Genomic DNA, 17,358 nt, shown 5'->3' with positions numbered 1-17,358 from the left:
AACTGTGATTTCAGAAGACAAACTTATATTTTAGAAACCAAAAAAAATTTGAAAAGAAGAGATTGTGATGTTATCATTTCTAGTTGTTTAAATTAATTTTACATCTTTTCTAATTGTATAATTATGTTAATCTGTAATAAAATAAATACAATTAAAAATATATATATATATAGAATGTAATGAAACTAAAAGTGGCTTGCTCTCTGTCAAATATGTGAAGCTTTGGTATGTGTATATTAATTAGGCAACATCACTGAACAATGCAAGATCATGAATATAATATATTCACGTCATGGCCCATTCACTAAAATATAAATAAATTAATCTGACCCTACTTGAGACATGAGTAAATGTGCAAGAACATGAGCCAAATTGGAAAAAAAATCACTTTTTTTATGAATTGTCATCTGTGGTCATGTCTTTCCTCTCAACCTTTCTTCTTTAGTCTATTTCTTTCTACAGCAGACTTTCTTTTGTCCTTGCCTCTCTTTCCCTCTGTGTATAACACTCCCTGCTTCATCCATTAGCACAGACGTTTTTCCTCGTCTGTCTTGTCTCACCGTTGTGCTCGGGTTGTGTTTTATCAGATTAACAAGGTTCAATTAATAATGGATTGTTGGACTGGATAGCAGCCATGTTTAATTCATCGCTTATCAAAAACTGCAGATTAAAGCCCTCCACTACAGATCCCGAAACATTTCTATTTCCATCGACCCAACATTAAGATTTAAGACCTTTTTTGTTTTGTTTTATAAGTTTTGTAGAACTATGTTCATCTCTATATGTGTTTCTCAACTGGTTTTCAATCAGGATTTACACTGTAGATCAAGTGGTGACTCAACACAAAAATAGTTTATCATACAAAAGAAAACTGATTGAAAAAAAAAACAATTGAAAATACTGAAAATCGTATTATTGTTTTACTATTTTCAATATTTTCAAAATACAAGGTTTCAACCTCCTTATTAGACTGCCGATTTCCCGCCAGGATGAGCAGTATTGCAAATACATGTATATGAAATACTGCCCATCCCGGCGGGAACAATGTTCTTACAACATTTCAGCCAAATATTAATTACAAATGTTAACCGGATGTGATCATTAACTGTCAAGCGATACTTTTTTCGAATCTTCTTTGAAACATCATTATATTTATTGTTTTGTCTCATGTGGTTTATGTTTCGCGCTTAACAAATGTAACATAATTGCTTGTAATGGAGCATAGTGAGCACCGATGCTTCCTAGTTTTTGCAGTGCATTGTGGGATTTTTCAGAGAGGATTTCGCGATTGAGACAACCCTGAAAATAGCTGACTCCTTGATCAGTGCATGACTACTGAACTAGGGAGCTGATTGAGACACACCCCAATTCTCACCATTAACTGGCATGCATATTACTAGAATATTAACTGTTTATTAGTACTCATGAAGCACATATTAATGCCTTATTCTGCCTGGCCATATTTTTGATCTCTTATTTATACCCCATACCTAAACTTAACAACTGCCTGCCATAAGACAATGCATTACTGGAGGATCAGGAAATGTGTGTGAATGTGTGTTTTGAGTGGAGGTATGGGATGTCTGAAAGGCTTGAAGGTTCTCTCCAGAGATCTCTATTTCTTTCTATGAACACTAATTAGCAGCAAGCATTGACACAACAGACACATCAAGGCAGATCCTCTCCATGGGAGTTCGGTAAACATCGTGGTGGTATTTGTCGGGGCTAGTCATCAAATCTCTGGAGTGCTATAGAGTGAACCGCATTCACTAGATATTCTCAGATGTAATCCTAGAGTACACTGATTACTTCATTATCCTCTTCCCATCAATTACTCCCCTGTCTCATATCACCTTTAAAACATTATAATGACAGCCAAAACAGAGATTGTGCTGAGATACACACACACAACAAGCAGCTATTACGAATCCACATTGCTTGCCTGTCTGTTATCAATAATATGCAAGTCAGAGAGAGTGGAAGTCATTTTAGAGGATGCCAGCCGGCCAGTAATGAAGAGAGACAGTGTTGTGCTCTGCCTTTCAATTACTCGATTTCCTACAATTACACGAGAGCTGCTGAAGTATCTCTCAGGTTAATAGCAATGGTGTGCGCTGGTGCCATGATATCCAGACCAGACTAGAACAATGTGTGCAGGCAATTGACCAAGAATGAATTGCACCTGCTGTCTGTGTTGACGTAGAGTCCAATTCACTAAAATAATTATGTAAATCAGGTAACGGCCCAAACGCACAGGCATTTCTTAATGGGACTGTACTGAGTCTCTCCGTTGGTGTGGTCCTGGTCCCTGAATTGGCTATTTAAAAAGCTGAAGTTGTTCTCAACTGAATGCAACATTTGGATATATGAGGTCATAACAGTGTTTCCTATCATTTGATCATCGTTTGGTGAATTGCTGCTGTTATGATCATTAAAAAGTACAAAATGTCTATTTGAAACAAAGAGATTTCCTGTTTTCGATAGACAATAAAGTAGTGGCAGAGCAGCAGGAAAACAGTGCTGACTTTGTGGATGATATAATCAGCCTACTTTATACAGAAGAGACTGGTTTGTTTGCAATAAAAATAAGGGCATGGGTAAAGTTTGCAAGATTTTAGTGAAAGCTCTATTGTCAATAGTGTAACGATGTATGAAACACAATTCACACAGAAGTGACTTTCAAATCAAGCAGTTTTCTGTTGAGCCTTTGTTAAACCAGCTGCAGAATCAAAATTCCAAATTGTGTGGATTCCTATTGAAATAACTGGATTTTTCCTGCAAACATTTGCAGAGCAGTAAATGTGACCACACTAATATGTTTAAGATCTATTTATATGCATGTTTCTTTTATATTGATAACACCACCCTGCATCGTATTTACTTATGAAATCCTTTTTTTAATCTTATTAAATTGGGCCAACAAGTCACAGTTTCTCACAAAATGCGACATGCTTTTCATAGCATTTTTGCTTTCAACAACCACTTCTTTTTTACAGGTACGAATGAGTCTGAAGACACTTTATGCCTAGTTTTATTCCTAATCCTGATTTTATTTTTGGAATAATAAAACAAAAAATTATATAATTTTTTATAATGCTTTATTCTGCAAGACCATATTTTAGATCCCTTAACCCTAGCCCATACCTAAACTTAACAACTAATTATTGATAAGCAGCAAATAAGGAGTTTATTGAGGGAAAACTCTTAGTTAATAATGAATATGTGTTCCCTATTTTAAAGTGTTACTCAAGATTTATATAAAAAACCAGCAGCGTTCCCTTTTCTTAATGAATAAAAAATACAAAAATACAAATTCACATTTTATTACCATTTTTATTTTTATTTTATGACCTGTATTATAAGAACTTTCCTCTGGCATCAAAAAGATGTAGCCTTTTAAAGTTTTACTGTTTCAGTTATATTCTTCTTAACACATTGTTAACAGGAATATACAAGAACTAAAAGATGCTTGATTGAACAACAGTTTTCCGATCACATACGGTGCTTATGTGTGTTTGTGTAGGTGGGTTTGTTTGGAAACAAACCTACACTCGATGCCTTGTGATTTGTCTCCTTGCTTCAGCTCATATAAAGAATTGCTCCAATGATTTCATAATCTGGCTGCTGTTTCACAAAATGTCCTATTCTGTTCACAGCACAGCCCTTGCATCCTGTATGGTCGAAACAAAGGCATTGCTCACTGTGCAGTCAGTTGTAATTTGATGCATTCTTAAATCCAGTGATTGTGATCAGGAACAGGTCACCGTCATAATCAACAGGAGGTGATGAAATGATGCAAAGATGCTTTGTCTGCTGACTGCATCCTGTCATCACACACTGAATTGAGTGACTGGCAGTCTGACATGATGAACATCATAGAGGAGGCAAGAAATCCATCTTTCTTTCTATCTCTCATGTTTTACTCTTGCTATTGTCATTTCTTTTGCCTCTCCAGGTCTTTGTTCTTAAAGGAATAGGAATAGATTTGGAGAAATGCAGCATTATATCACTTGCTCAGCAATGGATCCTCTCCAGTGAATGTGTGTTGTAAGATTGTATGAGTTTGACAGTTCACTACACTCTTAAAAATAAAGGTGCTTGAAAAGGTTCTTCACAGCAATGCCACAGAAGAACCATTTAGTCAAATGTTCTATTATGACTAATGCCTTTTCTGCAGTGTGTCATGTAGCTGTGTGTGAACATAAACTATCTGCAAAGTTGAGACAGTGCATGATAGATAAAGTTATCGTCTATTAAATAAAAGAGTTGGCTCTCCATTGCCTAAACGAGTCATCAGGAATTTCAATCTTATTCTGTTACGAATCTACGGCACTGAATAATAAATTTGCATAATGTCCTCTCATGTTTTAGGTCACCAACTTGCCTGCCCACAAACACAGTAAATTATTAAATTATTATTTTGTGAGAAAACTAACGTTCTTTTTTTTTTTTTTTTTACATTGCATGCATGTATACTTGTTTTACGAGACTCATAAAACAATATTAGCAACCTTAAAAATGTCATAATAGGGGCACTTTAAAGAACCATCTCTTTCTTACCTTTATTTAATCTGAAGAACCTTTGGTCACACTTTATTTTAGGGTCCAATTCACACTATTAACTAACCATTAACTATGACTTTTGCCTCAATTAACTCCTTATTTGCTGCTTATTAATAGTTTATAAGGTAGTTGTTAAGTTTAGGGTATTGGGTAGGATTATGGATGTCACGCATTATATGTACTTTATAAGCACTAATAAACAGCCATTATGTTAATAATAGACATGCTAATAAGCAACTAGTTATTAGTGTGAATTGGACCCTATACTAAAATGTTACCGAACCTTCTTACACCACAAAGAACCTTTTGTGAAACAGAAAGTTTCTTCAGATGTTAAAGGTTCTTTATGGAACCATTTAGACAATAAGGTTCTTCAGTGGCTTTGTGAAATACCTTTATTTTTAAGAGTGTAGTTGTACACCAGAGATGTAAAAGCTTGGACATGTGTTGCAGTCTCAGGTCAGCGTTTTCATTAGCAGTCCTGCCGCATCCATCATTAGCCGATCCTCCTGCCAGAGCTAATAGCCTGTCTGTGGCGCTAGCAAGGATCCAAACCGCTGTAACCTGGCTAACCCAATTACTGAGCCAGTCAGCAGGGCTTTGTAAATCCTCTAGGGAGCCTCTCCTCTGGCCTTCCCTGCTGACCGTGCGTTCTCTTCAGGGGAAGGAGCCGTGATCAGACACTGTTTGAGCTCCTGTGGAGGTCTGCAGAAGCGAGAGGAAGGGATAACAAGAATGTCATGAAGACCTGGGGATGAGATTTTTTTGGCTTGGGGAGGCAAACAACCACCAGAAAGAAAGCAGTGCAAACTGAATGTGATGTTATATATATATATATATATATATATATATATATATATATATATATATATATATATATATATATATATATATATATATATATATTTATTGGCATGTTATATATATTAAAAAAAAATATTATAGTTTAAATGTACATTGTACATTAAATGTACATTAATTGCAATTGAAGTTAAACTTAATAGCACTTAAGTACATATTTGCGTGTAATTTCATAATTACTGCTATGCACTGTAAAAAGTGTTTCCCTATATTTATTCAGTAAAATTGTGTCAAAATTTTACAAGCAATATTATTAATTAAATTTAAAACATTTTAATTAAGTAGAAATAATCATTAAAAATGAGTAGAATAACATGAAAAAAATAAGTAAAATTTACATAAAAATATTGATTTCATTGGACAAAAAACAAACAAACAAAAAAACACTATGCTAAAGAATACTATGTTATGCATGCCAGGCCAGTAGTTGGCGATCATCAAACACCCTTCAAAAACATTATATGCATGCACATGACATCAGCCTTTTTACAAATTAACATTTTTGTTGCTTACATAGATATGATAAAGGCATCATGTTCAAAAGGCTGTGTCTTAAGGCCCCCCGAACAGAGTTATTGAAGACACCTAAAGTTCACAAACAGAATCAAAGGGTAAATTGTTGGTTACCATTACAGTGGTCAGTGTTTGCTTTAGTTGTGTTCTTGACCCTTGATGTTTTAATATTACGTTTTGCATTGCTGTTGTAACTCAGTTATAACAGCTAGACAAACTAAGAATAAAGATGATCAGGTAGTGTTGGTCATGCTATTACATCATCTTTGTTCTTATATCTGAACTCATTCAGAGTCGGGTCTCTGAGACAAGATAACATTCATTATGGCAGCCCTGTGATTCAGCAAAAAAAAAATTAAAAAGTGGAATTTTCAGTATAAACCAGAGTTTGAGAATTCTGTTTAAAACAGAGAAAGGGGAACTTTCTTTTGACACACAGTCACATCAAGAACCAGCGTATGAATCTCAAGAATGGTGACAAACAGCATATTCAGACGAACTGTAAGAATCACAAAACAAGCTACTATAGAATTGTTGCTCATTATTTATTCATGCCGCAAAGCATGATGGGAGCCCTAAAATGAGTTTTGATTGGTGGCACCCAGAATGCAGTGCAACATGCTTTTTGATGGTCACCATTGTTGAGGTTCTCAGGCTGATTCTTGATGTCTGTGTGTCTAAATGAAAACGCTTTCCTTTTTTAACAAGGTTTTGATCAGATGTGCTTCTAAGAATTTCTCTGATAATGCTGAAAACACCAGAGCTTATATTGTTCAATCACAGGACACATGTTATTGATAAAACACACCGAACTCAGACCAAATGATGAGGTAAAAACAAATAACACCACGTGGTCGCATTTCCTTCTTGGCTTATCTAGCTGCTATATCACAACTAGCAACCAAAGAAAATCTGTTTAAAATTTTAAGGGTCAAGAGTCCAACTAAAGCAAACACTGACCACTACAATGGTAAGCAAATTATTATTATTTTTTTCATTCAGTGATTCGGTTTGTGAACTTTAGGTGTCTTCAATAACTGTTTTGGGGGCATTACAACCTTTTGAACATGATGCCTTTATCATATCTATGTAAGCAACAAAAATGTTAATTTGTAAAAAGGCTGATGTCATGTGCATGCATATAATGTTTTCGAAGGGTGTTTTATGATCGCCAACTACTGGCCTGGCATGCATAACATAGTATTCTTTAGCATAGTGTTTTTTTGTTTGTTTGATTTTTGTCCAATTAAATCAATATTTTTAAGTAAATTTTACTTAATTTTTCCATGTTATTCTACTCATTTTTAATGATTATTTCTACTTAATTAAAATGTGTTAAATTTAATTAATAATATTGCTTGTAAATTTTTGACACAATTTTACTGAATAAATATAGGGAAACACTTTTTACAGTGTGGTCTAAAAAATACTAACATTAAATGTAATATCAATGTAACGACCTATACAGTTAAAATTATAATCAAGTACTTTACATGTGCTTTCCTATGTTAGTCAACAGATCAAAATAAATGTAGAAGCGTTACTATTGTTAATTACAAATTATTTATTGCAAGATGCACTTTTTAAAGCGAACGTAAAAGTCATCTCTCCTTACACTTAAGAGAGCCTTTTTTAACTTTAACGTTTTGCACTTTAAAAAAATTAAGAAACATAGTCATGAAAGTGTATTCTCTTTAAATTAACTTAAGTTGCCTTTTACTTCATTATCATTATATTACCTCCAAGTAATTAAATATATATATTAAGATTGTAGGTACACTACGGCATATTTGATCAAACTAAGTGGACACCCTTGCATTGTGGCAGTAAATTCAACTCCACTCACACTGTAAAAAATCTTGCCGTTAAATAACAGTAATGTTCTGGCAGCAGGGGTGCCAGTAAAGTACTGTTAATTTACAGCTCTTAACCATTAATTTACCGCTCTTATTTTTTAACAGTATTTTACCGTAAATTCTACCATGGAAATTAACTCCACTCCCACTGCTTCAAACAGTTCGAGTTTTTAAAACTAGCATTCCTACGATGTTAGTACTATGAACTTATTTCATTTGAGTCCACTGAGAAGGAATATTTCTTAATATAACGATGCAAACACTTAATGTGCAGTAATAAAGTAACTAAATACATGACTTTTACTCAAATCACTGCAGCTCATTGTCAGCTATAGCACACATGTATGTGCTGAAGTACTTAACACAGAGATCATCACTGTATCAGCGACTCCACATTTACTGCCTTTACATAAAGCAGCAGAAAATCTGAATTTGTGGCTCATCATTGACTGAAGCACAGGCTCTACTCTCCAGCACAATGGTGAACAACCAAACTACATTAAACTAAACGATCTCTCTTGTGCAAACACACATTAATACAGTCAAGTTCAGTATTTACTCTCATTATCAGTGTATGACTTTGCCTAATTTTTTTTCTATGGATGTTCACAAATATTTTAGTTAAATTAACTTTTATTTTCATATGGTAAATCTGACGTTTACATTTTACAGTATATTACTGTTTTTCCTTGACTTAACGGCAACAAACTGTAGAAAAACACTTTTTTTGCTGGCAAACATTTATTTACAGCAAGAAACAGTAGAAAAACAGTCATTTACTGGCAGCAGGGGTGCCAGTAAATAACTGTTTTTCTACAGTTTGTTTCCTGTAAATTAATTACAGTTTATTACTGTTAAATTATGTTCAATGCTGTTTTTTCTTCATCTTAAATCTGTAACCCTTTAAACCCCACAAGAAAATCCTCAGTTTTAAATGAACACTTATAATGTGTGCACACTACAGAGTGTTAGAGTAACACCGAATCAGTGAAGTTAATGAGATAATTCGGTGATTAATTGATGATTGAGCATTAGTGATAAACACCTGCAGAATCACTGAAGCAAAGAGAAACACAAGATCTACAAATTACTTCAACCACAGCCTTAGATGAAATCAACTGAATAAAAGAATACATCAAATCTCTCAAGATCTGATTAAACAACTACTAAAACAGCTTCACCAGATTCACATTACTTACCAGACTGACTTCATTTCTGTCAGATGTCTACAGAAGAACTTATGGAGAGTTAAATAGGTTTAGGTGTTTTTTTCACTACCATGATGGAGATCAGTGTTTACTTTAGTTGGGCTCTTGAACGTGACTTTTCAACAATTAAGTTTTTTTTTTTTTTTTTTATGCTGTAACAATGCGCCTTTGGAACCTGTTATAGCAAAACAAAAGTACACAGAAGAAAAAAAATCTGATGTTGTTTATAGATTGACAACAACAAATACTATTATTTCTGATCTAATCCCATGTCTCTTCTCTTATTGATACTACAGCATAAGAAGGAACACTGCTGAGCCATAAGTTATAAAAGACTGTTAAGAAAATTTCACTCATAATAAAAAAAAAAAACCTTTGCTGAAATTTAGATAGAAATATCAAGAATCAGCGTATGAATCACAGCAATGGTGACAATCCATAAAATAAATGAACAGATCAGTTCTGAACATCACAACACATGCTACTAAAACTTAAAACAAATGCAAAATGATAAGCACATAAGAATTCAAGAAAATAAGTGAACAATTCAGTGGCATAATTTATTCATGCCGCAATGCATGCTGGGAGTCATGGATGAGTTTTATCCTGTGCTGGTACCCAGTGTAAGGACGAAAGAACCTGAGATACTTTGATTTCCTGAGAAACAGACAATACAAACATACACGGGCATCTTCGAGACACCCCACAGAGTGGAGGAGCAGGAGACCTCCTCCCCTTCTGGCCATTTGTTTCATTTTAAATCCCTTCACCCATTCTTCCTTCTACTCAGTCTGCTCAAAATGATTACATGAAAATGTCAATGCAAGTGAACTAACACTCATGTCTAGTATCATTGGAAATGTCTCAGTGCAACTGGTACAATGGTCTCACTCTCACAAAAGTAGATTAGAAGGTAATACAGATCTGAAGAGTCAAGAGAGATCTTGATTACTGTGATGGGAGTGTCCTTTCCTAGGGCCCTCCATGTAAATTACCCCCTGTTCCCATTGAGTTGTAAAACCACCCAGGCTTGGGACCTGAGGTAATGCAAATTCCAATTGTTAGTTTCTGTCTTCATCTCGGGGGATGTTTGTCTTGGTCTGAGGTATTTAAATGATTGCAGCAAAAGGATCAGGGCGATTTCTGTAGCCAGAAAGCCCGTAGTGTGTTGTGTGTCTCTTCATTTCATACTATGTATTTTCTAAGGTCAGGTATGCATATTTTACTTTTAGATTCATCTTTGAGAATTTGATGTTTTGTATTGATATGATTTGATGTGTTTCAATTGGATATGTAATTGGCAAAATACATATCTACCTGACTGTAAATAAATTGTTACATTTTGATTCTATTCTGTCTTACTCTGTAATTATTGACTAGTAGATTACGTTGTATCCTTGTTAGCAACATGAGCACCCAAATGAATGAGTTAATATAAAAAATAGAGTTAACTAGAATAATCAAATGTCAGAAGAATATTAATTAAAAAGGCATACAACCAATTTGCATTTCAACCTAAATTCGAGGTCATACTAAAATGGAGTCAGATTAAATAATAAAATGGAGTCAGATTTGAGTTTAACCTAAAATGAATAACTCTACGCGCTGAAAGACAGAACACGCAGGAAACCTTCATCCAGCACCGGATACCTTCCTTGGGCCGAGTGTCTGGACCTTACAAAGTGGTGACCCCGCCAACGTGATCTCCCTAATTATGCGAGTGACGTCTTTCCAGCGCTAATTTCAAATTGATTCTCTCTGAAGATATAAGGTTTGAGCTTCTTCCCTGTCTACAACTGCTGTGGTAAGTTCATTCCTTTTTCTTATAAGAAGTATTGAGGGAAAGCTTTTTGCATTTCACATACAGACACATTTTTAGAACGGGTCGACATACCCATTGTTAGACCGGAGACGTAGAAATCCGGTGGGGGGAGAATTAACCGGGAAACATGGCTTTTCAGGGACAATACAGTGACAGTGTAGATCAGGAGATCATGGAAATTCAAGCATTACAAATAAAAGACACACTTCTCAGTTTAAACGATAAAGGATTCAATCTTAAATGGAAAAACAATGAAATTGTAGCTTGGTTTTTGGCCGAGGGCAAAAAATTGGCATCTAAATCGAAATATAAGAATATCCCAACTGCTATCGTCTACCTGCTTCGTAAAAATGACCTCGAGACAATAGCTGAAAACAAACGAACAATAACAAGCATCAAAGAAATTGAAAAAGGGCGCTCTGAAGAATTGCAAAAACTAAGAGCACAGGTCAAGGCATTTACATTCGAAAGACAAGGTTGGGCAAGACAGAGTGAGATGATGTCAAGAAAACTCGAAGAGCTTCAAAAGAAACTCCAAACCGGCAATAATTATATATCAGCTCTTGAAGACTGCTGCAATAATGCGGGCTTCCCAGTGGCTGCAGTTAAGCAAGCGGCACTGCATGAAACCTTTGATTATGATAGAAACAGCGATAGTGACGATGATGATGTTGCCGCATTAGATTCTCAGAGAAACAGAGATCCCGTTCAGAGACACAGAGAACAAAATCAGCGAAGTCCGATTAAAACCAGAGCAAAATCCAGCGAAAAACTATCCAAATCAGTTAAAATTGCTGTACTCAAAACCATAACAAATACAAACGATGAAATAACCATGATTAGCCGCCCATTAACATGCGAAGAGTGTACAACACACAAACAGATCGTGGGAATGATGCCCAGAAGAGGGCCATTCCAACCCTATTGGGAAACACTGATGCTACAAGCCACAGTGTATAAATTGGAAACTAGGGATGTATGGCAAATCACACTCTTAACCATTCCTGAAGAACTCCGATCTAAATTAACCCCTCGAATGAAATCTGGAGACATAATCAAGCGAAACAATAACGAAACTGATGAAAGTATCTTTGAACGATTAAAACAGGCATTGCTAGATGTAAGGGGTCCAACAAGCGCAGATTGGAGCAGGATACTACAAATTAAGCAGGAAAGCAATGAACCGTTTGAAACATTCGCCGAACGTCTGTGGACGACATACAAAGAATATTCCGGTCTAGAAAATGCAAGCCGTGATCACGAACCATTGTTACAACTCATAAAGAACAATGCTGGCACTCCAGTCCAAAATGCTTTGTTAAACGGAGCAGATTCAGCCGAAAACACATTCAGAGCGATTGTAGATTGGGGTTCAAGGATAGAAAACAGATGGAAATCAAAGCCCCAAACCATTGCATCTGCACAGTGGATGACAGAAGGGAATTATTCTAAAAGCAATGGGGCTGAAAAGCATGTCCACTTCTTGGAGGAGGTGACTTGCTGTGATGAATCTAGAACTTTTAGTTCAGAGGAAGCCTGTGCCACTGCTCAAGATACTGTGCCGATTTCAGTTCTTAAGGAGATGCAGCACCATAATAGCGTAGAGTCGTGGACCAGTGCGCAAGGTGTAAAAAAAGCATTAGAGATTCATAAAAATCCTCAAACTTCAGGAGAACACAGCAAACAAACCTGTGGCAAAGATAGCAGGTTTTGTTCTTCCTGTCAGAAAATAGGCCATACAGAGGAAAAATGCTGGTCACTGGGAAGGGGTAGACCTCCACCTTATTTTCAGAAACGTAGGATATCACTTTCTAAAGGAAAAGATCAGGGTTTGACATGTAACAAGTCTACCTCAGGTAACACTCTTAGTGAGTTGACTGCATTGTTAACGCAAGGCCTTCAGCTACTGACTTCACTTACTAGTGGGTTAGCAGTTTAATAGCAATGAGTTTAATATGGAAACATCCAAATTTCAATAATCCTGCTTTCATTTTCAAATTTATAATTGCGCTGAACATTGTGAGCATAGAAAACACATTATAGTTGTTTGTACTACTAAATGTACACATAGCTTAGTTTAGTTTATTCTTTAAAAAACACATGACTGCTTTACTGTAAGTGTGTAAACACTTAGGTTTAAGGTTGTAGATGCTACATGCATTCTAGACCATGTGTCTTGTGTAAAACTGGAATAATGTTAATACTGGAATTGCATCGCAATTTCAAGTTGCATGTGTGTCTGTGTTGAATTTGTTTGTCTCCTGAGTGGTACACTCTGCTATTTTCTGTATAGCTGCAGTTAAACCATGTAGAGGAGCATAGAATAGCCATGTGGCCACAGTGTGATTTCATAAATGTCTTAATGAAAATGCTCTCCTCACATCTGAGAACTTAAACCTTGTGGCAGATTGATTTGCTTCACAGTGCCAAAACGGAGGAAGTGTGATTTCATTGCAATAGTGTGGCACAAGCGATAGCAAACCAATTCATCCTTCACTGAGGAGCGACAACTAAAAATTTGATCTGATCAGAGAGAATGGCTAACATTATTTGGAAATGGAAACTCTGAATTTGCAACTAATCTTGCAATAATAAAAACATTTTATGGAAGTATTTTGAGCCAGATCTCACCTCACACTCGCTCTTAGAGGCTATTACCTGTTACAGCAACAGGACCAAATTTACATAACAATTGTAAAACTTCCTTTCCTTTGTTTGGAGCATGACAGCATTTACACAAAGCCACAGTCGTATACAGCCACAAAACACCATTTGATCTTTTAATCTTTTAAATTGACTTGAAAAATAATGAGAGGGGGGTGTAAAATACAAGAAGTTTTATGTGCCACAGAGATCTGCATGTGTGAACAACACCATAAAACAACAATTGCCATAAAACAACAATTGTCAAACAGACAACACCAAAACAGGTGAACACATGTCTGCCCACAGATCTGACTGTAATGAGAGCAACAGCAACTAAAGCCATGGACATTGGTCCATTGGAATGCATGATGACATGGGTGATAAAAAAACCAATTAATCTAGAAAATGTCCCCAGTAGAACTGGGGTCTCTAATGCTCGTGACACAGCAGACTGTGAGGGCTCGACTGCAAGAGCAGCATCAGGTGTTACACACTCAGACTGCACTGAAACAGGAGCAGTAATTCAGATCTGACCAACCGAACTCCGTTTCATGTGACATCTGGATTAAAACTGCAGTACATGAGGATGAATGTAGTTAAAATAATTCCACATGCCTGAACATGAAACTGATGAAAAGTTCAAAATTAACTGTGGTTATCTTTGTATCTGTTTCTGTTTTAGGTTGACCACTGCAATTCTTTGGAGGACAGATACCAGGAGGGTGTCTTGTCCCCTCTGCACCAAGCCAGGACAACAGAATTGTTACATAACCTGAAATGCGGGAGATGAATGTGAAGACACTTGAAGGGGCCATTCACACCTCACAGGAGAACATCACCACACAAATATCTACATGGCCTCCCGGATTAGAACCGGAACTAAATTTTTGCAACACAGATTGCTATAGATAAGACTCCATTCATCTCCCAGACATGACCATAGGACACACATCTCACCCATTGCATCATCACCTCACCTAGACTATCCAGTCTGTACACTACAATCAGTAGACAATGATGGCTTAGATCACAAACGTGGTACTCCACTAAAGATCTATTGTCCATCATCACACTGACAGAACCACATAACCTCACACACACAGGACAATAGAATTAATTACATTCCCAAAATATATAAAATATCTACTATCTGCAACTGTCTAAAAAACTAATGGAACAACACTGTAACACATTTGTACGACAAGTCACAGATCGATGGTGCAAATTTTTTAACACAGAGGCAGACAAGCCTTTACAATTTAACATTTTGAATCTTTCAGATTGTCATTAGGGTGGTTGACAAGCCAGAGGGCCCCTGGTTTCCCAACACATCACTATTGACAATAAACATTATTAAAATTATAAAATATGAAGTGCCTGCACTTCATCTCTATCAGTCAATTATAAAATTAAACACTTTACCAAACCATCAACTGTGACTTAACCTTTATATCAGATACCCATTCTCACACACACACACACACACGCACACACACACACACACACAACACACACACACACACACACACACACACACACCTGTTACAAGGAATTTAGGATTTACATTGTAGAAAAATGTTTTGATCGTATTCTAAGTCACTTCTTAAAAACCTTCTAAAACATCTTCTAAAGTGACTTGCAATAGAAAATTCCTGAATTAACAGTGTGATTATTGTATATACCTTCATAATTGTGATTGAATGTTATTATTGTCATTATATGACTTGTTTATTGATTGCATACCTCTAAATTAATGCTCAAATTATACTGAACTCTTGCTGCATTTCCTTTGAGTCATTCATACCAAAATTTATGTTACATGGGATCACTTTTAACATCAGATGTACCACTTGCACTGGCTGACATGAATTCATCAGGTTTCTTTTTTGTTTTATTGCTCTTATATTAACTTATGAGTTTTCTTTCTTACTCCATGGGTGATGACATTAAGCTGATCAGAATACAGTCATTGGATGGCCACTAAGATGCTTTTCAGGTGTCCCACACAAATCAGTGTGTAAGCAAGGAGAACACCTTCACCTACTGAAGTCTGCTTAAAAAACTGCACCGCTGGAGGTGAGAGGATTCACGAAGATGGGTCAGACTACCGTCCTAGAGAAGATGCCATAAGGAGCAGAGGTTTCTCCACAAAGGAATGACACGTAAACTGAACAAGTCGTAAAGGCTCAGATTGACCCACTGAACTGTGCTCACATGCTGAGCTCAACCACAGGTAGAAACCCTGGAGACATTCATCCACCTGCCAAACTCAAGCGACACACACATGCTGAGACTGAGTGTTCTGCAGATGTTTACAGCCCTCAGAAGGTTTCTAAAGCTGCTTACATCACAAAGACAATTTTGAGATAACATCTCGAAGATAAACAATCATCTAACGGTGACCCCATTGGATTCATCTGAATGTGACCCATTGGGGGTCAAACGGAGGAACTGTAAGGACGAAAGAACCTGAGATACTTTGATTTCCTGAGAAACAGACAATACAAACATACACGGGCATCTTCGAGACACCCCACAGAGTGGAGGAGCAGGAGACCTCCTCCCCTACTGGCCATTTGTTTCATTTTAAATCCCTTCACCCATTCTTCCTTCTACTCAGTCTGCTCAAAATGATTACATGAAAATGTCAATGCAAGTGATCTAACACTCATGTCTAGTATCATTGGAAATGTCTCAGTGCAACTGGTACAATGGTCTCACTCTCACAAAAGTAGATTAGAAGGTAATACAGATCTGAAGAGTCAAGAGAGATCTTGATTACTGTGATGGGAGTGTCCTTTCCTAGGGCCCTCCATGTAAATTACCCCCTGTTCCCATTGAGTTGTAAAACCACCCAGGCTTGGGACCTGAGGTAATGCAAATTCCAATTGTTAGTTTCTGTCTTCATCTCGGGGGATGTTTGTCTTGGTCTGAGGTATTTAAATGATTGCAGCAAAAGGATCAGGGCGATTTCTGTAGCCAGAAAGCCCGTAGTGTGTTGTGTGTCTCTTCACTTCATACTATGTATTTTCTAAGGTCAGGTATGCATATTTTACTTTTAGATTCATCTTTGAGAATTTGATGTTTTGTATTGATATGATTTGATGTGTTTCAATTGGATATGTAATTGGCAAAATACATATCTACCTGACTGTAAATAAATTGTTACATTTTGATTCTATTCTGTCTTACTCTGTAATTATTGACTAGTAGATTACGTTGTATCCTTGTTAGCAACATGAGCACCCAAATGAATGAGTTAATATAAAAAATAGAGTTAACTAGAATAATCAAATGTCAGAAGAATATTAATTAAAAAGGCATACAACCAATTTGCATTTCAACCTAAATTCGAGGTCATACTAAAATGGAGTCAGATTAAATAATAAAATGGAGTCAGATTTGAGTTTAACCTAAAATGAATAACTCTACGCGCTGAAAGACAGAACACGCAGGAAACCTTCATCCAGCACCGGATACCTTCCTTGGGCCGAGTGTCTGGACCTTACACCAGCATGCATTGCATCATAAACCTTTTGATAGTCACCATTGTTGAGATTAATATGCTGATTGTTGATGTCTCTCTTTCAGTGTTGAATTTTATTTAAATTATTATTATTTTAAATTAAATTATTTAAAGCTCAAAAATCAATATGCAGATAATCACATTACCGTTCAATCTTATAAATTTGAAGAAACAAACAAAAGAAAAGTGTTATTCACTCACATACTTCAACACCAAATTATTATTTGACTATTATAACAACAAGTCAGTCTAGTAGATCATGCCTGACAGAAACAGTCATAATCACTTGATCATCAAGATTAATATTGCTGTAATAGATGTATCATAAAGATACAAATATAGCAACGAAACAAAAGTTGAAGT

At 36.1% G+C, this 17,358-nt stretch overlaps 1 long non-coding RNA gene across 1 annotated transcript; it reads left to right on the top strand.

Annotated features, from left to right (window-relative positions):
- Nucleotides 1-10,544: 10,544 nt before the first annotated feature.
- On the top strand, nucleotides 10,545-15,531 carry LOC113061405 (uncharacterized). The gene is made up of 2 exons (XR_003278363.1): nucleotides 10,545-10,805; nucleotides 14,152-15,531. It is a non-coding gene; the product is annotated as an uncharacterized LOC113061405 (long non-coding RNA).
- The last annotated feature ends 1,827 nt before the right edge of the window (nucleotides 15,532-17,358 follow it).

Source organism: Carassius auratus, chromosome 43 (genome assembly GCF_003368295.1).
Source record: "Carassius auratus strain Wakin chromosome 43, ASM336829v1, whole genome shotgun sequence".
Taxonomy (NCBI): Eukaryota; Metazoa; Chordata; class Actinopteri; order Cypriniformes; family Cyprinidae; genus Carassius; species Carassius auratus.
The sequence above is the reverse complement of the archived record's forward strand: the minus strand, read 5'-3'. Positions and strand labels throughout refer to the sequence as shown.